At 35.4% G+C, this 25,948-nt stretch overlaps 1 protein-coding gene across 8 annotated transcripts in view; it reads right to left on the reverse strand.

Moving 5' to 3' along the window:
* Pkn2 (protein kinase N2) overlaps positions 1-25,948 on the reverse strand; it is a 151,599-nt gene that overhangs the window by 79,469 nt on the left and 46,182 nt on the right. Inside the window, exon 1 of one of the 8 annotated variants that reach the window (XM_076575083.1) lies at positions 121-2,018. The exons of the other annotated variants lie outside the window; for them this stretch is intronic. The gene's annotated coding sequence lies outside the window, so the exon portion shown is untranslated. Of the gene's footprint in view, positions 1-120; positions 2,019-25,948 lie in introns of those variants that run through there. 8 annotated transcript variants of the gene reach the window in all.

Raw genomic sequence — 25,948 nt, forward strand, 5'->3', positions numbered from 1 at the left:
CTGGCCTGCAGTCATATATACTGTATACGTGATAAATAAATAAATCTTAAAAAAAAAAAAAGAAAGAAAGAAAAAGAAAAGAAAAATAAACTAGTAAAACAAAGAAAACAAAGTAAATACCTTCCTGGCCACTCTTTATCACATCATAATACATATTAGGCTTGTGAAGATAGTATTCAGAATTCCATATATATTTTTCATGGCTATCTTGTCTGGTAAGTTTGGTTGGCAATACAAAAACAGAGAATTATTAACAGAAAATATCCCTAAGTTATGTCTTAAAAACCAAGAAGGTGCCTTTATAATTAAATGAAACATCAGTTAAATAAATCCAATCTACATTTAAAACAGCCAAAGTTATGTTTTAGCTACTTTTACTCATCTAATTAGACTAATAATAATGGATATTAATCTAATAGCATTGCTTTGAACATTATTAAATTCTGAGAGGCAACCATATATTGGTTCCCTTTGAGAAGAGTTTAGTTTGTTGATGAGATGGAAAAGAAGATATTTCACTGTGCAGCATGTTTACCTACGTCTGGAAATACAGAACTAATGAAATAAAAGACTGCCTTTCATTTCCCTGCAAACTCATCACACGTATATAGAGATGAGTAAGTACTATTTAAATTTTTGGTATATTACCTTTTACATCTAATTCTTAATCTCTAATAAAAATATGTATCATGCAATGTAGGAGGAAAGGTGAGCTAATGGTACCATCTTATACAAAAGATGAAGGAACTGACTTGTATTAATTGATTTCTAACATCCTTAAGGCCAAGATCTCCTTGACATTCTGACAAAACAAAACACACTATCAAAAGAATTTTTCACATGCATGTCTATAATATTTCTATACTATATCCCATGTATCTCATCCAAGCTAATTCCTGAAATGTTCCTATTGGCTTTAAATTTAATTTTATCTAAGTGTATCTACGATGATAATCTTCTTGGGCTAAAATACTGTTGAAATTTTTCAGTATTCATTCATTCATTCACTCACACATACATTCATCCACATAGTGCTGGCGATAAAACTCAAGCTTCACATGCTAGCCAAGCCCCACACCACTGTGCTACATCTCCAGTTCTTTCAACATTTATAATCCACTGTGAGTCTCATCATTTTAGTTCCCAATTCACCTTAGGTTAGGTATTGGAAACACCAGCCATATGATGACTACCAAAGAATAAGAAAGTCCTACTGTACAGGCTTACATAAAACAGATTGAAGCAAAAAATACTTAGACGAGAAAAAGCTTTAAATTAATCCAACTCTACTAGGTATTTTTATTTCAATTCTTGTAAGTTCATCAGAAAATATCACAGAAATTAATTTAATAAGTTCTTGGATTAATACTATACAATAAACCACAAGTCCTTAAAATTTCTTGGTTTATGGTATTCTTCCTATTTCAGTAATTTTTTCCTTATTCTTTGCAAGCCAAAAAAATATCCAATAGTTCTGTTAAATAAATCATAAGGTCTAACTACCTTAATATTTGTGTTTTAACAACCTAGTCAATGATATACAGTAACAGTACAAAGTGAAACAAAAATGTAACATTTATATAACAAAAGGCTGTTAAAATAAGATAAAAACAGCTCACATATTTGATGTCAATTCTTTGACAGCCCTTACTTACTTCAAATCTTCTTTCTTTTCAGATTGTTCTCCAAAGTCCAACAATATCAAGTTATGGGAAATTACTTTGAGAGACCATTTTTCTTGGCTCCATCACCATGCACTTTATACCTTTGGGATATACCACCTCTCTGTTTCCAACTACGTCTTCCAAGTTCCTTCTTGGCCTGGGTAACTTTTTGTTTCAAAGTTCATGATAGCCTTCCTGGGAAAGAATTTCCTGCCAATGTTCTGCTTTAGGAGTTAAATGATTCTCCTGTGTGCTGGTACCATGGATCTTGTTTAAATCCTTTTCCCTTTTGTTATCTGATCACTCCAAAGACTATGAGCAGTTTGAGGGCAGGGTTATATTTGGCAGATAAACTTTTTAAAAGGAAGGAAAATGACTTGCCATTTAAAATTAGTTTACACAGACACACACAGACACACACACACACACACACACACGAATTAATGAACTCATTTTCCCTCTTTCTGATAAAAAGAATAATCCTGGAAGCTCAGAAGCAAACTAGGATTCCACCATCGGAAAGTCAGGTATGAACTTTGATAACAGGTTGGCTCCCTCTTCTTTTTAGTAACCATATTTTTACTCCACCTTTTTCTGTGACATGAATCAATTGCCTTTAGGACAGGAACCAGGGATGTACAAAATATGGCCAATAACTGAAGATAAACAAATGTTCCAGATACCAGACTCCAGACCCCCAAAAGGTTAGAACATCTTCCACCCCGCCTCGGCCTTTTTTTCCGGCAGACTCTCACCATGTAGCCCTGGTTAGTCTGGCACTCATTTGTAGGCTAGCCTAGCCTCAGAGATCCTCCTACTTCTGCCTCCAGCATGTACCACCACTACCCTTTTAAAACCTTTTAGTTAGAATTAAAATTTTTTAATTTTATTTAAACTGAAAGTTTATTTTAAAATAACCATAATTTTCTTTTATTTACAATAATTGAAATACGGTATTTATCCCCCAAATTGTGATGCTATCCACCCACCCCCCCAAAAAAAACCCTAAAATCAATTATAATGCCAGAAACTATTGCTAGGCAATGAAATAATACTCTTAACCTGAATAAACTAAATTAGCTACAGGAAAATAGTTCATAAGCAGTGGGAAATCCTTGGTGGCAACTTTTGCTTTAGCATTTTCTGTTGTGGGAGGAAGACCTAACTGTCTATACCTACCTAAATTACTAGCTTCATGCTTTTTATCCATTAGCTCAGAACATCTTTCTACAAAAGTGCAGTGTAGTGGCATATACCTATTATCCCAGCACTTGGGAGGCAAACACAAAAAAACTGAGACTAACAGGTCTACCAGCAAGCAGTTCAAGGCCTGCTTGAGCTACATGGTGAGACCTTATCTAGAAAAACAAACTGGCAGGGAGTTGTCTAACATGTCCCACGTCCTCAATTTTTCCCTGCCACCATACTGTAAAACAACAACAAAAACAAAGTTAGATCCAACTTCTAATTACAAAGTCCCTTTTAAATTCACTAATATGCTCTGAAAGTATGAGAACGAGAGGAAAATGAGTCCATGAGTTAATTCTAGACATAAAGCTAAACTCTCAACTGTGCAGACTATCCACTATCACTGAGTATACATGAAAAAGAGCCACATTTTGCCTACCTTTTATCACTGAAACTGGATGCTTAGCCACTCCATTCTAATAACAAAAAAAAATCTAAAATCTGCTGTTTACATACATTCTAATTTTATTTTGTTTTGCAAAGGCTCAAATGTTTTTTTAAACCACTAATCTAAGTCCAACATTACCAAATGATTGACCAAACTATTTAAACTGTTTTAACAAGGTTTTCATTATCAATCCAACCTATTAATATTTAATATATATTAAATTTTCTGTCATCTTTTATCTGTAAAGCAACATTCAAATTTTAAAAATGTGAACTCATATGTGAAATTAATGCCTTAAGAATCATCTTTACAACTGAAATGATTAAGTAAGGAGGTTTTAATTGGCAGAACAATAAAAACTAAATGAATAATACAGAAGACAAAAATTACAAGGTTTTTCAAAGGAAACAAAATAAATTTTAAAATGTAAGTGAATAGGTTAAGTAAGAGAATAGCGATAGTTAGTATATCAGACAGGTAGCTGAGGAAAACAAATTCCCAATACAGAAATAAAAAAGTTCATCTGAATTACTTTCATTAAAGAAAATTGCTGCTTTGACAAAAAAGACTACACTATTTTTCCATTTGACAAAGATTTTGTCCACTTGACAAAGATTTTTAAAAATCATACTGCTGACTATACACAGCTCTAAGATTAATAGCCTTAATAGAAAGTTATTAATATAAATAGAAACTTAACAATGGTTTCTTTTGATCTAGTAATTCTAATTATAGGAACAAAATAAAAAAAAAAATAAATAGTAATGACTGCTAGATAAAAACACTACAACTATAAAAGAATTTATCCTCATCAGCAAAAACCAAAAATAATCAGGATGCTATTTAAGTGCCAACAAAAAGTTTACAGAATAAAAACCAATTTCTCTTATTTATGGGTTCCATTAACCCACTCACAATAGTTATATCTATCTTGGTATTCTGCTAAGTGTACACAATATTTTTACTTCAAATGTTATGTTTAACATAAGAATGGAAAAAGATATTAAAACAATGATAATTATCTCTGGGTCAAAATATTAGTAGGGATTTTTACTCTGTTCTTCCAAATTCTACATAGTCTGTCTAGCTTTTGGAAATAAAATTTTCCCTAATCTTTTACCCTTCCTAATAAAGACATTTCTTAAAAGAAACAAAAAGCAGCATTCACTATTTCACTTCTGTCAGATTTAAAAATTTATAATGGTATTTTATACCATGTATTTGCTTTTTATAGTTAAGCTTTTTGATTCAACGCATTTCTACTGTAAGAGGTGGAACTACACATTCTTCTCTAAGTAGACCATATCACTGCCAGCCAGTTATTTCAAATGAAGAAATGCGTTGTTTGTTTTTAAAGTTAAATTTACCAAATACATACATTATGAAACAATAAAATTCTGGTTTAGTCTAAAACATAAATTGGCATTTTCAATCTACTATACTTCAATAAATTCACAATGTAGTTAAGAAAACATTGAAATAAGAACAGGACCAGATTTGGAAAACAAAATGAAGACTAAGACTGCCACTTGTGACCAAGTACTTAATTAAGAGGAGACAGGAAAGGATGTTTATGCCTCACTGGCAAAGTTCCCAGAGAAGTAAAATGGCTGATACTTCTACTGTATTTCAGATATATGAAACAGTCTGACTTGATAGATGCCAAGAAATGTCAGAACACCCATGAAAACACTGGGTGTCATGATTCATATACTGTCCGGACTACAAGGATTTAAAAAAATCACTGGTCTAACCCCCTTGACTGTAGTTTTAGGCAATCAGGTTCAAGGCAGCCAAGCAAATAATCTATGATCACAGTGCAGCACAGTGGCCTTCTGACTCCTAGTGTGGTGCTCTTTTCTGCTATATCTTCTTTAATGAGGGCCCTTCAGAACACTCACTTATTATATTTGAACTACCTAAATGGTTTGCATTACAACTTTCTTAAGTCAGGAACACTGGCAAACATAGGTCTTCCCCTCTCGTTTCACTCTAACCCATCGTTTTATACTTCGGAGGCCTGATCTCAACTAGGAATCCAACTTCAGTTCAAATGGTAGCCCTTTTAGGAGCTATCCAACACAAGCATGGTATACTAACCATCACTTCCCTCTTCCCAATTTGCTCATATACAAAATAGGGTTTTCCGATTTTTTTAATTTTTAACTACTTATTAGAAACAATATGCAGCAGTGAAAATACAAAGATAAAAGTGACCTTTTTTAAGTGTTCAATTTATTTAAGAAGAAACACATGAAAGCCAGTTTCAAATGTGGTGATATTGTGTTCCCCCAAAATATTGTGTACCTTAATAAACTTATCTGGGGTCAGAGAACAGAAAAGCCACTAGTTAGGCAGTGATAGCACACGCCTTTAATCCTAGCATTCCAGAGGCAGAAATCCATCTGGGATCTCTGTGAGTTCAAGGCCACATTGGAAACAGCCAGGCATGGTGACTCACCCCTTTAATCCCAGAAAATGAGCCTTTAATCCTAGGGAGTGATGGTAGAAAGCAGAAAGGTATATAAGGCGTGAGGACCAGAAACTAGAAGCATTTGGCTGGTTAAGCATGTGGCTGGTTAAGCATTTGGCTGGTTAAGCTTCAGGCTTTCGAGCAGCAGTTCAGCTAAGAGCCATTGGGATGAGGACACAGAAGGTTCCAGTCTGAGAAAACAAGACCAGCTGAGAAGTTGACCAGGTGAGGTTAGCTGTGGCTTGTTCTCTGATCTTCCAGTTCACCCCAATACCTGGCTCCGAGTTTGATTTGATCAATAAGAACTTTTAAGATTCCTGCTACATTCAAAACTTTCACACAAATGCAGGAAACAGTTATTTAACGAAAGTCCAAGTTAGAATGTAACATGAAGAGTGATGCACTCATAATCAGAATGGTCATGTATAATTCTAATATTCTAATCATGCTAAAGCTTCAATTTCCTCATTATTATTATGACCACTACCTTAATATACTATTTCCCAAGTCTAACAGTGGTTATACCCAGAACTAGGAGATGTACTGACTGGGCTGGAGAGGTGGCTCAGCTGTTTAAGGCTAGGGTCACAACCAAAGTATAAGAAATGTGCTTTCATAGCAACAGTGCCACTCCTGGCACACAGCCCTGAAGCAGACAGTGCTGAGTACTGGGTTCCTACATAATACCCACCCTCCCATTATCTTTACTAAGACAATACTTTTGGTTAGATGCATTCAAGTGTACAGATAAAATCTTCACTTCATTAGCCTTTCTTGTACCCACAAACAGCCATATAGACAATTCTTGTTAAAGAGAACTAACCCCTTCTTCAGGGTAGTGCTCATAGCTGCTTTTCTATCCAAGGCCTGAAAATGTAGTAACCATCTGTGACACTGAAGTACAAATAGGACAAAAGCCAATTCACCATGAATGACAGAGCAGAAAAAAGGCCCAGTCCTAGAAACCCTTATTCGTCTGGTACACAACTCCTACACTGCCTACCCTTGGCCTCTAAAACAATTATTATTCACATGTAATCATTGTACACAATTAGTTTCTTTTGACATTTTCAAACACTTATCACATACTCTGCTCATATTTACCCCCTATAAATTCTGACACCCCTTTCCCTACTCTTGCAGGTCCCCTTCCTCTTACAAACAGTCCCTCTTCTATTTTCATGCCTGAGGTATTTAATACACATGTGCTTCTTATATATAGACTCTATATGAGAGAAAACACGGTATTCATCTTTCTGAGTGTGCCTTATTTCATTTAACATGGTAATCTCCATTTCTATTCATTTTCTTGCAAATGACATAATTTCATTCTTCTTTGCAGCTTGAGTAATTCTCCACAGTGTATATGTTTTCTTTATTCATTTACCTACTGACTAACATCCAGGTTGACTCTGTAAATTGTGATGAGTGCGGCAGTAAATAGGATGTCCAAGTTCTCTGCTATATGTCAATCTGGAGTCCTTCAGGTATATGTATTCAGAGGCACACCTGGATCATATGGTTATTCTGTTTTCTCTCTCCTTCCTTTATGGTGGTATTTTATTTGTACTGAAATGTGATTTTCATTGTATGTTAATAAATAAAGTTGCCCGGAGGTCAGAGCTATTAGAGCCATAGCAAGAGCGTGGTGGTGGTGGTGGTGGTGGTGGTGGTGGTGGTGGTGGTGGTGGTGCACGCCTTTAATCCCAGCACTTGGTAGAAGAGCTAGGTAGATCTCTGTGTGTTCAGGGATACAGCCAGCATTGGAGACATATGCCTTTAAGACCTGGAGGGCGGTACTTACAGGCAGTGATGAGGCAGTCATGATGAAAAAACACAATCTACATAGTACAATCTACAACTACATGGGTAATTTCATTTCAATGACAAAATGGATCATTTTAATCTTCTCCCTTTTCTTATTTATAAGTTCCCACTCCAGTGAGAAATCTGGCTCATACTGTCCATCACTCCTTTAATGTACAGCAGTACAAACTGTTGAACTCAACAAGAGCATAGTGGTTGCATGGTGATCCATTTTTCTGCAAACTTACCCAATAAAAATCTACTTTAGAAACCATAACCTTTATACTTAAGGAGTATTATCCAATAGAAAGATGAGTCACAACTAAAAACTGTATGCATGTATACAATAGAGGAAAAGACCAAGGCAGAGAAAAGGATAAAAAACACACTCAAACTGTACGTTAAAATGTTGAAGAAAGATTGGTAAGACACTCTGTGGAACTAATATGTATTTTAAAACTTGAGCAATGATTAGGAATTATCTAAAAGGAGAGACAGAAGAGCTACCCCTTCTTGAACTAAAATAGAAGTCAGAATCCATATCGTTGGTTCTTGAGAAGATGGAATAGTTACCTTTGTTCCTATCTACTAAGTAGAGCAAAATAACACATACTCCTAAGACTATATGAAATGGAAGGAAATAAGCAGACCAAATAGGGAATTCTAGTCATGAGAAGGATTCTGCACTTTCTCCTTATTGTAGATTTCTCCCTCCAAAGCCAAAGGAAGAAAAAATTAAATGGATACAGACAAATAAAAGAGACAAACAAACCAACAAGAAGATCCTGTGCTTTGGCCAGAGAAATGCAAAAAAGGAGATATCCCAGTAGGATGTAAAGTTTTCGATGCTATTAGTCTACTAATTACAAAATTTAATAAAAAGAAAATAAGCTTTATAAATAGCAAATATACCAGAAACAGTCAACAGAAACTATAACTAGTCAATGTCTTAAGTAGACTTACAATGCTTAACTTAAATTGCTTTCTATTTCATGGTACATTATGTTAATATTAATTTACAACACACCTTAATTTAATAATCATTTAAAATCATATATATTATTACATTCTGAATAACTCAGAATTGGTTTATTTTATTTTTGACAATACTGCCAGTAGTTACATAATAATAATTGAAAGCACATTCCTCCTAAAGGCAGATGAAGAGAGTTGGAGGAGGCTAGAGAGCTGGCTAAGGGAGTAGTTAAGAAAATTTGTTGCTCTTACAGAAGACTAGGGCTTGTTTCCCAGCACCCACATGGTGGCTCATAACCATCTGTAACTCCAGTTCCAGGAGATCCAATGCCTCTGTGGCACCAGGCATACACACCATGCACATACATACTACATACATACATGCAAAACACTCATATACAGAAAATCTAGGTTTTTTTTAATAGAGGAGTGTGGTGATTTGAATAAGAATGGGTCCCATAGCATCATATATAGAATGTTTAGTCACCAGGGAGTAGAACTCTTTGATAGAATTAGGATTAGGAGGTATGACTTTTTGTGTCACTGGGGGTAGCCTTTGAGGTTTCAAAAGCCCGTGCCAGGCCCCGTCTCTCTGCAGATCAGGATGTAGCTCTCAGCAACTGTTCCAGTGCCATGAATGTCTCCATGCCCTCACCATGATGATAACAGACTAATCCTCTGAAACTGTAAGCAAGCCTCCAATTAAATGCTTTCCTTTATAAGAGTTGCCTTGGTCATCTTTTGTCTCTTCACAGCAATAGAACAGTGACTAAGACAAGGGGAATTCTGAAAAAGAAAACCTAAATTCTAGTCATAGTTCTATCATTGGTTTATTGTAGCATTTTTTTTTTCAAACACTTCAATTGTTTCTTTTCTAAGATAGTGCTCAGTTCAGCTACACCAATTTCAAATTATTAAGAATCTGAACAAAATCATGTGAAAGGTTTGAATGTCACAGAATTTAAGGTGGTATTATAAAAACTTCCTCCTTAATATAGTTAGTATAAAATATGGAGCAAGCCTGGGCCTGGTGGCACATGCCTTTAATCCCATCAGTTGGCAGGTAGAGAGAGATGGATCTCTGAGAGTTCAAGGCCAGCCTAGTCTACATAGTGAACTGTGGGCCGGATCAAGGCAACATAGAGAGATCTTGTCTAAAAAACAAAACACAGCAACAAAGTGGAAGACAGAGAGCCCTAGAAACCTTTCTCTCTATCATTTCAGAATCTCAGCCCACTTCTAGAGAGCCTCCTTTCATTAACTTATCTTTAGGCAAACCGTTCCTAATTACTTGACATTTACACACTCTGGTTAACTTAGCTAACAGCATGATTCAACACAACCCAATGACTTCCTCGAGCATACTCCACCACCCTAATTCCTAGAATCAGTTTCTCATTTCCAGCTGCCTACATACACCTCACTACATAAGCTGTTTTACCGATTTTAAACTCCTCAATAGTCTTTCCAAATCTCCCTATTTCTGTTGTTGATGCCAAAGTCCTCAGTCATCCAGTGTCAATCCTTTGTAATGAGCTTTTATACTTTCATTCCTTGGCTCTCCACAGTCAATCAATAGGCAGATACTACATTAGCCACTTTTCATTCTCTCTGCAAAGATTCTTGATACATTATTATAGTCAAAGGTGCAATGTGCTAAGAAAATATTCTCTAAAATTTATCACTGATCAATTTAAGACTTAAAATTTAAGTCCACTTAAGGAAAAAACACACAGTCTAATAAATCATAAATTTAAGTCTCAACATGTTTACACTTAATCAAGTGTTTTCATAAATCTATATCATTTTTACTTTCAGTGACATTTTTAGAATGGTATGTATGTTCCCAATATCAATTCTCATTTTGTTAAAAAGCTTATGTTATGGTTTTGAAACCAGAAATCAATGTTTTTTCTTTAATGGCAATTTGGACCACCCCCACCCCCACCCCACCCCCACCCGCCGCTTCACTACTCTACTTTCAGCAGCTCTCAAGAGAGTGATTCATAGTTCCCATCAAGTCCGACTATCCTTGCCTTGGTATTTAATTACTCAAGAACCATCTCTGCCATATTTAATCTTCATGAGAAAAGAAAATATACCGGTTATTATTAAATATGTTGCTAATTATTGTATGACCAGACCTCAAAATAATACTTTGAATACAGGAGATGTTTGTAAGTATTCATTAAATGAATTAGCATATTTAGAAGTAACAAGAAAAAGAATCACACTAGCTCATCAACTTTTCCGTAAGCAGTACTCAAAAGAAAAGCCACACATGAGCAATAGTATACTGTATTATTAAGCAAAATAAAGTTTCTAATGTGACACATTCCACTGTAGGTGGAGCTGAACAACAAAAACTTATAGAGATCCTGCTAATACCCACAACTAATTTCCTTATTCTTATTCATATAATACAAGAATTACAGGTTTAACGGGTTCAACCACACAAACCAAATTAGAGGATAACAGGTACGCCACCATTGTGTATGTGGAGAATATTAGTAGACATTATGTGGGGGGATGGGAACCAAAAAACAGGGCTAAGGATATAGATCAGTGGTAGACTATTTACCTAGCCTGAACACATCACTGGGTTCAGTTTCCACCACACAGACAGATACACACACACACACACACACACACACACACACACACACAAAAGGGGGCAGAATAATAAATATTATATCCCACATGCTACTGAATTTTAAGTGGGTTTCCTTCAACCACAAAATAGAAATGCATCAAATGAAAAACAATGATAGACCCCAGAACACTTGCAATTTTAATATAAATTATATAGATTATTGTTGTCATTATCTAGTGTTCTGACAAAGAAATGTAAAATAAGATTAAAAATGTCTTCCCATAATATTTTAGTTAGGAAAATATAATGAGGTAACTCGTAAAAAAGCAATTCAGAATAAGCAATAAGTGAATGAAAAAACAATTCTCTGTACTAACCAAGGAGATACAATTAACAGTATATCATTTCTCCAAAATAATTGGGAAATTTTAAAATATAAACTTGTAAAAAAAACTATAGTATAGAAAGCAGTTTGGCAGTAATTATGAGATTAACTTGACAGTATTTATCTTCGCAGAACCTGCAATTCCATCTAAATGTGTAATAAACTGAAAATGAAAACAAGAGCTGGGAAGTTGGCTTAGGAGTCAAAGCATTGAGTGAGGGGGAGGGGGGAAGAGAAAAGGGGGAATGAGAAAAAATATATATAAAATATAAAAGAAATGTCTGTAATGTCACAAATGTAACAGGAAAAACACCATAACCAATTTATATAATCATTACACAAAATGAAGATTTATAATATATAAATGAGATAAGAACAATATTGCTGCTAAGTGCATTAAATAAATATATATTCCCTTAGATAAATACTGAAAGCAATGTTACTTTGATTATAGCATAATAAATCAAATAACCTACACATGAAGCAGCTGTATTAATATACCAAATCCAGCAATAATTATAATGTCCATCAACAGTGAAATAAACAAATCTGGCACAATCCATACAATATAATTTTACTCAACAAAGTTGAATTATTAATATATGCAAGAGCATGGTATATTCTTAAAAATCAATATTTGAGTAAAGGCTGGGCCCCTAGCAAAGTACGTATTATATTGATTCTTTTCACAGAAAAATTCCAGAAAATACAAAGAACGGATAGAGACAGAAACCAGAAAAAAATTGCCAGAAGCTGAGAGAAAGAAAATAATGGCATGAACATAGGATTACAAATGGTTACACAAAAATCTTTTGGGGTAACGGACATTTTCATTATGTTGATGGTATTTTCACAAGCATGAAAGTATGTCAAAATATCAAAACATAAACATATGTAATTTGCTGCCTACCAATTATTTATGAATAAAGCACTTAAAAAGAGAAAGCCTTTTTCAGTTCTTTCAAAAACTTACTATAAACAATTATACTTTCTCTGTATTAATAAAATCAAAGTGTTGGGGCTGGAAAGATGGTTCAGCAGTTAAGAGGACTGTCTGCTCTTCCAGAGGACCTGGTTCAATTCCCAGAATGCACAAGGCAGCTCACAGCTGTCTGTAACTCGTTTCAGGAAATCTGGTACTGTCATACAGACACACATGTGAGCAAAACACTAATGCACATAAAAATAAAAAAAATCTTAAAAAAATAAAATCAAGGTGTTAAAAAGCACATACATTCTAGAGCTAGTGTTCTTGGCCATGTTGGTGCTGTGGTTTGGCCAAGTGTCTGTCAGAGTGTCAAAGGCCTGGTCACTCAGGTGATGCTATTGGCAGAAGGTGTGCCCAGCATAAGATCTTCAGACCACTGAGAGCATGCCCCTCCAGTGGTCTGGGGAGCCAAGTTTCCTTCCTCTGTAGTTTCCTAGACATGAGGCTAGTAGTTTATTATGTTATATGTTATCTAGCACACCCACAAGAGGCCCAAAGTAATGGAGACTGCAGATCTTAGACTAGAACTTCCAAAATAGTTAGCCAAATAAATATTCACCTCTTAAATTAGGTCAAGTATAGTTATGTAAAAAGGAAATAAACCCAATGGACAAATCACTGAACATCTCCAAGTTTCATGTTGCTGTCTGTAAAATGACCGTAAGCTAAATTGAAACTTCTGTCAAATTTCATGACAAAATACACTAATACTATACACTAATACTCCATGCTTTCTGGAACTCTCTTATGATGTAACATGGTAAATCTCATGTTATAAATCAAATTACACTGTGAAGGAGGGAAATATTTGCCAAAAAATACACAAACTTCCATTATCATTTAAAATATAAAATAACAGGACAAAGAATATTGCCTTAGACTTACATACAACTATTTCTAAATTTCAATTGGGATACCTTACTATGTAACATGGACACATAACTTTACCTCCCCATCTCACTATAAAAATCAGTAACAAATTAACACATATCTCTTACCTTTATTTTAAATCAAAATCAACATATGCATGATATATAAAAGTCATAATTAAAGTAACTATTAATAAGAAGGTAGTGATTTAAATCATGAAACTTTTACAGCCTTAGATTTTATAGTATTACATAGAAGTAACTGCCATAGCATTAATTAAAACGTAACTACTGCCTTTAGAAAGAATTATTCAGCTGCTCTGTATGGATGAGGAAGGTTAGGCAAGTGTGGTGGTTTGAATGAGAATAGCCCCATAGGTACATATATTTGAATGCTTGGTCCATAGTTAGTGGAACTATTGGGGAAGGATCAGGAGGTATGGCATTGTTGGATGAGGTGTGAGGTGTAGGTGTGTCACTTGGGGATGGGCTCTGTGGTGTCAAGAGTCCATGCAATTGCTAGTTAGCTCTCTGACTCATGCTTGTGGGTCAGGATATTAGCCAGTGCCATGCCTGCCTACAGCCATGCTCCCTGCCATGATGGTCATGGCCTCACTCTCTGAAATTATAAGCCCCAATAAGCTCAGAACTGTCAGTTGCCTTGGTCATAGTAAATATTTATTTATTTATTTATTTATTTATTTATTTATTTATTTATTTATTTATTTATTTATTTATTTATGTTTTTCAAGACAGGGTTTCTCTGTATAACAACCCTGGCTCTCCTGGAACTCATTCTGTAGATCAGGCTGGCCTCAAACTTAGAGATATCTGCCTGCCTCTATCTCTGGAGTGCTGGGATTAAAGGGGTGCACCACTACAGCCCAGCTGGTCATGGTGTCTTAACACAGCAATAAAAAAACTAAGCAACAATACTTAGGGTGTTAAGAACAATTACATAAAATAAGTAACGCTACATTTCATTTAATCTGCACAGTAAACCAACAACAAGGCAAAAGGGGGACAGGAGTGTTTATAATTTTTTTTTTTTTCCGGTTTTGGTTTTCCGAGACAGGGTTTCTCTGTGTAGCTTTGGCGCCTTTCCTGGAACTCACTATGTAGCCCAGGCTGGGCTCGAACTCACAGAAATCTGCCTGCGATCAGTTTCCCTAGTGCTGGGATTAAAGGTATGCACCACCACCACCGGGCCTATTTTTGTATTTTTGTTTCATGAGCCTAGTCTTTAACAGTTGAGGTATCTCTCCAGGCCATATAAAAATCAGTAACAGAAATTAACAAATATCTCTTACTGTAAATTAAAATCAACATATATTGATTTTATATGATACATACATAAAAGGTGTTCAGTAAGCTCAATAATTAAAATAACTATTAATAAGAAAGTAGTGATTTAAGCAATGAAACTTTTACATGCCTTGGATTTTATAGTAATACATGAAAGTAACTTTCATTTTATTTTTATGTAAGAAGTTCAGATAAATGTTTTCCCACAGACATTTGAATAATTTATCTTTAATAAATCAATTTTTACACAGAGTAGTACTGGATCTGTTTTTTTTGGGGGGGACGGGGGATAAAATTTCCTGTGTGTGTGACATCCCTGGCTGTCCTGGAACTTGTTTGATAGGCCAGGCTGACCTCGAACTCACAGAGATCTGCCTGCCAGTTTCCCAAGTGCTGGGGTTAAAGACATGTGTCAACATGCCTGGTCTTAGTCAAGATTTTTTAAAAAATGAGTCTTTTGTTGTTGTTTTTCAAGACAGTAAATATTTACTATGACCAAGGCAACTGACAGTTCTGAGCTTATTGGGGCTTATAATTTCAGAGAGTGAGGCCATGACCATCATGGCAGGGAGCATGGCTGTAGGCAGGCATGGCACTGGCTAATATCCTGACCCACAAGCATGAGTCAGAGAGCTAACTAGCAATTGCATGGACTCTTGACACCAAAGAGCCCATCCCCAAAAGGTTTGGCGCCTTTTTCCTGAAACTCATTCTGTAGCCCAGGCTGGCCTCGAACTCACAGAGCTCCACCTGCCTCTGCCTCCCAAGTGCTGGGATTAAAGGCGTGCGCCACCACCGCCCAGCCGATATAGGAGTCTTTAAAGGAGTATAGCTTTTATACCAAAGAAAAGGACAAAATATTTCATATGGCAAAAACAATGCTATAGGATTAAACACAATTCGAAGAATAAAGCTAACAATTACTGAACAATTTTTTTTCTCACAGTTGTGGTGGTTTCAAAGGAAACGGCCCGCAAAGGGAATGGCACTATCAGAGGTGTGGTCATGTTGGAGTAGGTGTAGTCTTGTTGAAGGATGTGTGTCACTGTGGGGCAGGCTTTGAGGTCTCTTTCCTTAAGCTTCATTCAGGGTGACATCAAGTCGACTTCCTGCTGCCTTCTGGTCAAGATGTAACCAGCACCAATCACATGTGCCTGCATGCTGCCATGCTCCCTGTCATGATAAGGGACTAAATCTCTGAAACTGTAAGCCACCACCTCAATTAAATGTTTTCTAAGAGTTGCAGTGGTCATGGTGTCTCTTCACAGCCATAAAAAACCCTAACTAAGACACCAGTGGAAACTAAAAAAGAAAAAAAAAACGTGAAAACCATGCTACTGAATTTTCAATTGCCTTCCTCCATAGCTGCTCAACTTTAGCTGTCATCCCAGAAAGGAGCATGAAAATGGCTGAAGCCCTTCAGGTGGTAAAACTCATTGTTCTGCCAAGCAAAAAGAATAAGCAAGAGCATAAAACAAAGCACAGCTGTTCTTTAAAAATGCATATTTCTTACTTCTTTGTTGTTGCTTTTTTTTTTTAACCTCAAAGAAAGAAAACAATACAAAACCTCCCTTTTCACGCTGTTGACCAAGTTTAGATACAGCAAATAGATCAAGGCCATCCACAATTATTAAATAATTTGTCTGCCAGAAAAGAAAAAGAAAATCACACAAACATGACTCTGGGCAGCCTTCTGAATGAAAAATAGAACAACTTCCTGCTTTCATGTATTTGGCTCTTATTATCCCACACTCCTTGAACTTATTACTGCTCTTCAGATATGTAATTTAAATGTCTTAAATTTATTTTTATTTGTGTATGTGTGTGAGCATGCAGGTGTCCATGGAGGCCAGAAAAGGGCAACAGGTCTTCAGGAACTACAGTTGCAGGCAGCTGTGAGCCACCTGATGGGGATGCTAGCAACTGCATTCACATCCCCTACAAGAGCAGCAAGTGGTCTTAACCACTAAGCCATCTCTCCAACTTGCCGTTTAAATCTTAACTGATAGCTTTTTATGATTGTCTAAGCAAGTGAACTTAGAATCTAGAGTGCCACTGTCTAGGTCAGTAATATTAATCACATGTCTATGTAAATTTAACTTTAAATTTTAAAAATCAGCCCCTCATTCACACTAAGCCTTAATCAGGTGTGACTAACCATGTGTTCTTATCGGCTAACATACTGAATGTTATCAATCACAACAAGCATTATTGCTGGACAATGCAGTTCTAATGGTTAATGGCCAAGTCCAATGTTTCTTTCAATACATCATATAGTTTTTAACAAACATAGCATACCTGGCAAAGGTATGTACTATAAAGTATTTGATTTTGCCTTTTCCTTTGAGACAGGGTTTCGATGCATTGCCTTGGCATGCCTGAAGCTCAAAGCAATTCCTCCACTTCAGCCTCCTAAATTGCAGGAATTACAGGTGTGAGTGTCTATGGCTAGCAAATATTTGATTTGATAAAGACTAATCACTATAATGGTATAAATGTAGTTCTACTAACACATCCTGTTTGCTTAACAGTCTTGAAAAGCAGTAACATGAAAACAAAAAAATGCTCACAGCTCAAGAGTGGCTTCAACTCACTGATTTTCTAGGCACTTCCCAGTTCCCCGGTCATTGTCATTCCCATACGACATTCACCAAATTTACCTTCAGCTGATTAACTGCCTGTAAGTTCTGACTTTTGCTCTATACTGTATGGGCATTTACACATTTGTTATTAAATAACAGGGTTGACTTAGATTAATTTCCTGAGCCATAAGTGGTGTGCTTTATGGCTCCATAAGCCCTAATTGCTCTTTCTATGTAAATAAAAGTTCTGAATAGGAGATTTTCGTTTGGTGTTTAGTTGGCAATACCTGGGTAAGAAGTGAGTGACGCAAATGCACAAGTCCTAACAATACAATTTTGGAAATTAACAACAGAAGTTTCTCTAGGGACAACTGAAATGATAATGGGTCTACTTTAATTTCATGACACTTTATTTCATTTGCTCATAATCTAAGTGCATGTATTCTAAATTACTAAATAAGTAAATTGTACTCTAGCTTATATATGAAAGGAAAAAAAGCTGCTGCAAGCATAATCAGATAAAATGCTAATATTCAAATAGTCAACTATGAAATTCTGGTTTAGAAACATTTTAATAAATTCTGCATTTGCTATTTTTGTTATTTCTACAGTAGAAAAATCTACATGAATGGACAATATCCATCTAAAATAGATCTTTTCTTGATTACTGAAGGGATTTTTCTAAATATCTACATATACTGTATTTTTTTAAAAAAATCAGCTGTTTTCTCTGTTCCACATAGTATTAGTACTAGCTCATTAATTTTAATTGTAGTAAGAAGAGCTAAATAAGAATCCACCAACCAAAGTTGGTGAGGTAAAAAAAAAAACTAGACTGTGAACTGGTAAGCCTTCCTTAGCTCAACTACTGCAGTGAACCCAAAGAGAACCCCTGCAGAGAGGCTTGTTATAAGTATATCACAGACAGGCAAACAGACAGACAGAGAGACTGACCATCACCACCAAGGTAAGGACACAGGAAAAACAAAAGCTTAATTTTCGATTTCTATTTTTCCCCACTTTTTATTTTTTCCTAAAGTGATAACCTTTATTATGCAATTTTTCAATGAGGATACTGAGGGCAGAAGAATCCTTAATGCATGGCTTTTGCTTATTAAAATTATTCTCAGAAGAGATGGTGAAGTAGCTCACTGGTAGATTGTTTTCCAGTATGTGCAAGACCCAGGGTTCAATCTCTAACACAATTAAAAAACAAACAAAAAAACAAAAAAAACAAGCAATAAAACCACTCAAGGTCTGCATATGTTCATATGGACCCAAAGTCAGTCTCTTATGTTATAAAATGGGAAAACTCAACAGAGAGACAAAAATTGAGATTGGATCAATTTCCTCATATTTACTATTAAAAAGAAAAATAAAATATTATGCACACATGCGAACACGCACACATGCACGTGCACAGACACTATTATAATCCTTAGAAATAAGGGATTTTATTATTTTGGTTTATGTGTTTCAACAATATATTCAAGAAATAAGACTTTTAAAAAACATTAAGAAATACAGCCAGCAAATTCAAAAAAGATTTAACAGTATCTTTTAAAAGTAATTTTACAAGTCAACAAACTGGTATTAGTAAAAAGCAATGAAACCCATGATTTCAGAGAGTACCACTAATACAAATATGCCCCATTTTTCTATTTTTGTCAAGATGATATGAGGCTGTTGTCAAAATGCTTCTCTGTGACAGTGAAAACATTCAAAATACAAAATTTCTAAGAAAACTGTTTTAAGACAGCGATGTGGAAAAAGCACTAGACAAACTGTTACTAATTAGTTGATGTTTTTCATACCTGAGATGAATCCTGCAATTCCTTAAAGAATGTAGTACCTATTCCCTTAACCAAGAGAATGGTTACAAAATATGACTTCAAACTCATACTATCTTTTCTATGAACTTTCAAAACAAAAGAATCCACAAGTTTATATCTTAATATACTAAAGCTCAAATACACGTACTTTTTACTTCTCATTTGAAAGTATTACATGAAAATTTATATAATACTCAGCTAGGAGGTGGTGGTGCATGCCTTTAATCCCAGCACTTAAGAGGCAGAGGCAGGTGGATCTCTGAGTTTGAGGCCAGCCTCGTCTACAGAGCAACAACAACAAAAAAAATTATGTAATATTCAACCAACTGTAACGCTGACACTTCTCCATCAGGCTGTAAGCAAAAACATTAAGGACTCAGTGTAGGAAAGCATTTTTTTTTCCTCTGTGTAGAAAAACCCTGTGTGTCCTGGAATGTAGACAACACTGGCCTTGAACTCACAGAGATCCACCAGCCTCTGCCTCCTGAGTTCTGGAATTAAAGGCATGCATCACTACAACCAGGTTTAGGAAAGCCTCTTTAAACTGAATGATTTTCAAGCCATACTAATACATTACTTCATCAAGTGTAAGCAGAAATATAATTTATAGGGGACTTTTGGCCTCATCTAAATTGACAATATTGAAATAAATCAAATTCTTTTCTAGAACAGTTCTACAGAGTTTCTATAATAAAGTATATGATAATCAAAGTTGATGCTATCCTATATAACAACAGCCACTGGCCAAATCTGACTACTGAGTATTATTGAATTTCACAATTTAAATTTTAATAGCTACACATTAGCTGACAACTACTGTACTAGATATCAAATGATCATGACCAGGTATAATAAATGATTACACAATAGTCATTTTCTACATAATACATTTTTATTATTTTAGAGTATACTCTTACCAATAAAAAATTAAAAGTTAACTGCAAAAGAGCCTAAGCCAGGTCAGAAGATAATCAGCACAGGAGATTATAGCTCTACATTTATTTCCCTTTAAGACAAGATTTAAGATGCGGAGGTAGAAAAACAGTGATATTAATAATGATTTTGACCCTATGTAGCCCTAGGCTATGCTAGTGTCCTAGTTAACAAAAAAAAATTACTGAAGTAAAAAAATAAAAAGTAAATTATATTTGAAACAGAACTTCCCAGAATATATGTGTGTTTCTGTACAAAATACACACACACACACACACACACACACACACACACACACACACACACACACACACACTGGTTTTTCTGTTGTTTTGTTTTTTGAGAAAGGGTCTCACACTACATCCCCGGTTGGCCTGGAACTTCTTATGTGGACCAAGCTGGCCTCAAACTTACCAAGATCTGCCTGCCTCTGCCTCCATGGTGCTGGGACTAAAAGCACACCACATCTGGCCAGTATTTGTTTTTTTAAGCCAAATGCTATTACAGAGAACAAAAGTTTTAAATATTCAAGTTTATAAAGTATCAAGTTCCAATATGCCAAGTTAATTATTTAAGAAAGAGAAATATTTCACAAATTTAATGATGCTTAAATTCAGTGTCTATAAAATCTTCAGCGGTGCAGAGTAATGTCTTAAGTCTTCACATTCAGCCACTCCCACTCAATGGCTCACCAGGGCTCCTAATTTAACCAAGCAAGTACTTCTGACAGAATATGTAACAAAAATCTAAAGTCACCAAAGGAAATGAAGTGCTTTTCATGGATAGACATGTCAGATGTATTCACAGAAAAACAGTTACAGAAGCCTAATGATCCATCAGGCTAAACTACGCAGCTATACATCAAGTGCTAGGTTCTAGCTGGACAGAATAGTGTGTGTGTGTGTGTGGGGGGGGGGGTTAGAAGGTCCAAGGCTAGATGAAATAAAATCAAAGCTGAGTTCCAGGAGTTTCTACTGCTTGTTTTGTTGTTGTTTTAGGCGCTGGCAATAGAGCTGGCTTTTAGCAAGTCACATATTGAGCAACAGGAACAACAAAACAAAACAAAAATGGAATTATATACAGTAATTTTCCTTCCTTAAAAAGACAATTTTAGCGGAAAGGCATAATAAAAGGATGGCTATCATGTTTTTAAAGAGCATAGAAGGGAAAAATCAAGGTTAAGGCATAGGAATGGCACCATTAAGAAAAATATTGCATTTGCCATGATAAAATTAATGTAAACAACAAAAATAAAGTAGAGCATCCTTTTCCTTATTATTATGTATTTAATTCTGAAATGCTAGGATTATTGAGTGTTAAGATATGAAAAAAGGAAAGCAATGGCTTACAACTTGGAAGAGGGCATGTTGGGAAAGATTTGAAGAGATAAAGGGGGAAATGGAAGGTAGATAAAATATTTTGTTGCACACTTATATAAAATTATCGAGAATAAAGATTGTGCTTTAAATGGTTTAGGAAAGCTTGTTAGATGCCAAGTGAAAATGGAATTTACTCTTGGGCTTTAAAATATCTTTTTATTTAAGTCACTGACAGACCTTTAGTCTCTGAATTCATTTGAATTGTCTCCCACAGGGTCATGTGCTGGAAACTTAGGCCTACTGGGTAGTGTTGAGGCAGCCTAGAAGAGGTAAACAAGGTCATGAAGAGTGTATCCTATGACGAATGAGAGTTTGTTGTTATAAAACTAGTCCACTCCAAATATTTGGTCCTCCTGCAGGCTACCAAGTTCCCTTTCTGCTTCTCCACCATCACAATTCAGCTGTGATGTAGCCTGGGGGAATCACTTGTTAGGACACTGGCATTGTGCTATATGAACCCAACAGCTACCATAATCATGAGTCAAATAAGTTGCTTTGCAAGTCTGTACAGTGCGTAACACGTCTGGCTTCTTTTAATGTACATGTAATTTAATTCATAAGTACAGAAAACATCTAACTTCATTTGTAATAGCTTCTTCAAATAATTTTTAAGTTTTATATAAACTGTAAACAAGGATAGGTAATTTTAATGTTACTATTAACTATGTCAAAGAACTTTAATACTATCATGAGTACGTGGCAAATTACAGATGCCAATTCATAGTCATTTTCAGTTCTCCTGAAAGAGATATTTTTTTCCACAGTCATTTTTAATATATTTGAAAATTTTTTAAATTTTAGGTTATTTTTAAAAGCTCTAAAAATTAACAATACTAGAACATACCCTTGAAAAATCTTGATTTTACAGCAGACTAAAAACAAAAAACAAAAACCTTACAAGGTGATAATAATAGAATTATATAGAAACTTTAATGAGAGAGAGGAGCCAGAAGACAGAGGTTCAGGTTAAACGTGACTTTGACTGAATAAATATAAACCTGCAGATTGGGTCTAATTACCTCTTCAACCATAATGAAGAGGAATTATAAGAGTTCAGCCAGTAGTAGTAGCTCACTCCTGTAACTCAAACACTTAGAAGACTGAGGCAAAAGGACTAATACAAATTCAAGACCTGCCTGGGCTACACAGTGAATTCCAGGACAGCATAAGCTACACAGAAAGAAAGACCTGTCAAACAAAAACAAAAACTATAATGATCACATGCAAAATTTGCACATGAAAGTACTTAGTAATTAAAGAACATTCTACAAATATGCCATTATAAATACTGAATATTTCTATTAATACTTTTCTGCATGATTCTCTTTATTTTCTGAGATACCTTTATAGCCTATACCAGTTCCTATCTATTACCACTGTAGTATAATTAACATAATAAAACAACTACCTACCACTTCATCAGCCTCAATTAGTTCATCTTTTAGCGAATTGATAAAGCAAGGTGCTACCTCATATATGATATTTAGTCCTCGGCTGGTTATAAGACAATTTTTTTTTTAGTTTACTCTAGAGATTTATTTTATATGTATGAATATTTTGCTTGCATGTATGTATGTACACCACTTGTGTATCTGGTGACCATGAAGACCACAGGACTGTGCTGGATACCCTAGAACTGGAGTTACAGATGGTTGTGAGACACCATGTGAGTGCTAACAAGTGCTCTTAACTGTTGACCCATCTCTCCAGCCCCAGTTCTTAAAGGGGCAAACCAACACTGTGGTGGTTTGAAAGAAAATGGCCCCCCCAAAGGGAGTGGCACTATTAAGAGGTGTGACCTTGCTGGAATAGGTGTGGTCTTTTGGGAGGACGTGTGTCACTGTGGAGGCAGATTTTGAGGTCTCCTATGCTCAAGATACTGCCCAGTGTCTTAAATTACTTCCTGTTGCTTGCCTATCAAGATGTAGGACTCTCACGTGCAGCATCATGTCTGCCTACATGCCACCATGTCACACCATGATGATAATGGACTAAACCTCAGAAAATGTAAACTACCCCAATTAAATGTTTTTTTCTTTATAAGAGTTGCCATGGTCATGGTGTCTCTTTGCAGCAATAGAAACCCTAACTAAGACAAACACTAAGTATAGAATTCTGTGCACAGTTTCTATGAGGTTTTAACACAGTGAAAACTCAAACTAGAACAAAAATTTTTGGAAAATGAACACTCTCTTGATGTTGAAGTACAGAGACAGGGTCTATGTAGAAATAAATGGAAATTCAATTATGCTAAATAAGAAGCAAACTGGGCATTTAGTATAATTTGCATATCAAAGCTCAAGTATATTCAATTATAGAGTTCGTATTATTTAGTAATATTTAGAATATTGCCATAAACCTTTCTATCTAGGACAAAAATGTGTCCTTTTGTACTTTGGACCTTTTGTACTTTGTAGCAATATACAATCTTAGTTCAAATTGATAACTATGTCAAAAGTTTCTGCGAAAACAACAAAGGCAGGCTATGAATTTATTTAAGCAGATCCACAGAGTCTGCAAGTGGTGCTCTAGTTCAGTATTTGCAATGCACAAATAAATTAAGCACCTTAAATTCTTCAATGAATGCTCAATCCTAGAAATTCATCATATAGTGTAAGATTTCAATTATGCAGGCACACAAACTCAGCTTGCTGTTATTTTAAATTAAGACTGTCATGGAAGTATCTATAGGTTAAGATAGCTATCTTCACTATCCTCTCCCTCTATGAACAAAAAAGGAAAGAGAGGAGAATAAAATCTATGAAGCATGATCAATTATCTAGATTTTAGGCCAGCCTATAAAACAAGGTCTCATTATATAGCCTGGGCTGACTCTTAGATCTCAATGCCCTTGCCACACCTCCCAAGTGTTAGAATTACAGAATGTGTCACCATATCCAGCAAAATGAAACAATCTTAAAAATTACACCAGAGGAGGGAAAAACTGCATTTCCATAACAGTCAAAATATAACAGTGAACTGAAGAGGCTAGGATAGCAACTAATAAAAATGACCAGATTTCTAGCATAGTCAACAAGAAAAGAATTTAGAAACTTAGACAAGTATGGCAGATTGGTCAGAAGATTAAACTTTACATTACTTACAATTTGGGCACTTACTGAGCATAAGTAGTATGCTAGGAGCTAGGGACATAAAGTAACGCACAATTTAACCATTGCACTAAGTGATATATTCTATGACAGGAGCTGTAAATGGGAAATAGCCTATTTTGCAAACGGTCACAAATGCAAAATGACTAATTCACTATATTTACTTACATGATAATATAGTGGTATATGCCTGTAATAACTTTTTGATTCTACATGAATATAACTGTTTCTTAGTAGAATTAGAGGACTGTCTAATTTGCAACAAAATACTATTCATGAAGACAGACAATATTAGTATTCTCAAAACTAGACACAAAAGTACAAAAAAGAAATGTGGTTCATACATCTTCAAATAGTTCAATATGCCCTAGCCTAAGACAGACAGAGAGAAAGGTCTAGAAGGACGTATAAGGGCCAGAAAATGGAAGGTCTATTTCATTCTATAATCAAAAGAAAGTTACTGAAAGAGTTTAAACGCGTGCTTTTTTTCTACCCTACACTCCCTTTTCAGAAAATAATTGCCCTTACTAATACAATCCCATTCCCCAAGTTACACAGCTGAATGGATCAAGGTGAATAAGGCCAATCAGATTTTCTCAGTCAAGCATTCGAAACTGTGGCACAGAGTACACTGTTTAGTTAGCCAGGGACTTGTGGGTATTTGATCTGTAAGGTTAAAGAGATAAGGGAACATAAAATCAAAGAAAGAAAAGAAAAGGGAGGCAGGGAAAGAAGGCATTCAGTTTTCTGTTTAGTATTATGAGGGATTGATTCTCCATCTTATCCTTGGATTAAGTGAAACTTCCTGTAGTGCACACACATCAGTTAGCCATAAGCTCATATATGTGTGTTGGTATGTGTACATATATGTAAAAACAGGTTTGTGGTGAGTCTTCAAAGCTTAAAAATGAAAGTTCCAGGAAGCTGAAGTAATATCAATTGTCCCTAGTGGTTAGAAACAGAAGACCACTGATGTCTTTTAGAGAATTTCAATGGAATAATTGATACTGAAGTCATATTTAGGTAAGTTAAAGAAGTGGAAAGTAAAGATAAAGGTAGCTAAGGAATTTCTTTAAATGACTGTTATTATAAAAGAAGTCTGAAGGATCATAGTATTAAAAAATATAGGCCGGGCGGTGGTGGCGCACGCCTTTAATCCCAGCACTTGGGAGGCAGAGCCAGGCGGATCTCGATGAGTTCGAGGCCAGCCTGGGCTACCAAGTGAGTTCCAGGAAAGGCACAAAGCTACACAAAGAAACCCTGTCTCGAAAAGCCAAAAAAAAAAAAAAAAAAAAAAAATATAATAACATGAGACATGAACTTATTTTCAGGCAATAATCCAGAAGAAAATAAAAACCTCAGACTGTAAAGAATGACACATAGACTATAGAAAATGGAAAAGACCAGCAAAGTATAGA

The sequence above is a fragment of the Peromyscus maniculatus genome, chromosome 6, assembly GCF_049852395.1.
Source record: "Peromyscus maniculatus bairdii isolate BWxNUB_F1_BW_parent chromosome 6, HU_Pman_BW_mat_3.1, whole genome shotgun sequence".
In the NCBI taxonomy this organism is placed as follows: domain Eukaryota; kingdom Metazoa; phylum Chordata; class Mammalia; order Rodentia; family Cricetidae; genus Peromyscus; species Peromyscus maniculatus.